Raw genomic sequence first — 309 nt, forward strand, 5'->3', positions numbered from 1 at the left:
AGCAGGAATACGTAAAAGTACATCACATGTTCTTGTAGGATTCCTGTCAACATCTAGTTCATACTGTGCTCATAACTTTTTAAATGAAGTTGTTTCATCGAACCTCAAACTAAATGACAGAAAACCTGGGGCCATGTAGTACTGCACTCAGAGTACTGGTTGGTTTCTGGGCCTCTGTAAATCCTAATGAAGTTGTCATCTACAGTGTGCTGTATGCACTTGATGGGATAACTTGCAGGCAACGGGCCACTGAACATTAAGGTTAATCTAACTGTGACCAGAGGGCATTTAAATAATTGCACACGGTGA

The sequence above is a fragment of the Monopterus albus genome, unplaced genomic scaffold (assembly GCF_001952655.1).
Source record: "Monopterus albus unplaced genomic scaffold, M_albus_1.0 scaffold378.1, whole genome shotgun sequence".
Lineage (NCBI taxonomy): Eukaryota > Metazoa > Chordata > Actinopteri > Synbranchiformes > Synbranchidae > Monopterus > Monopterus albus.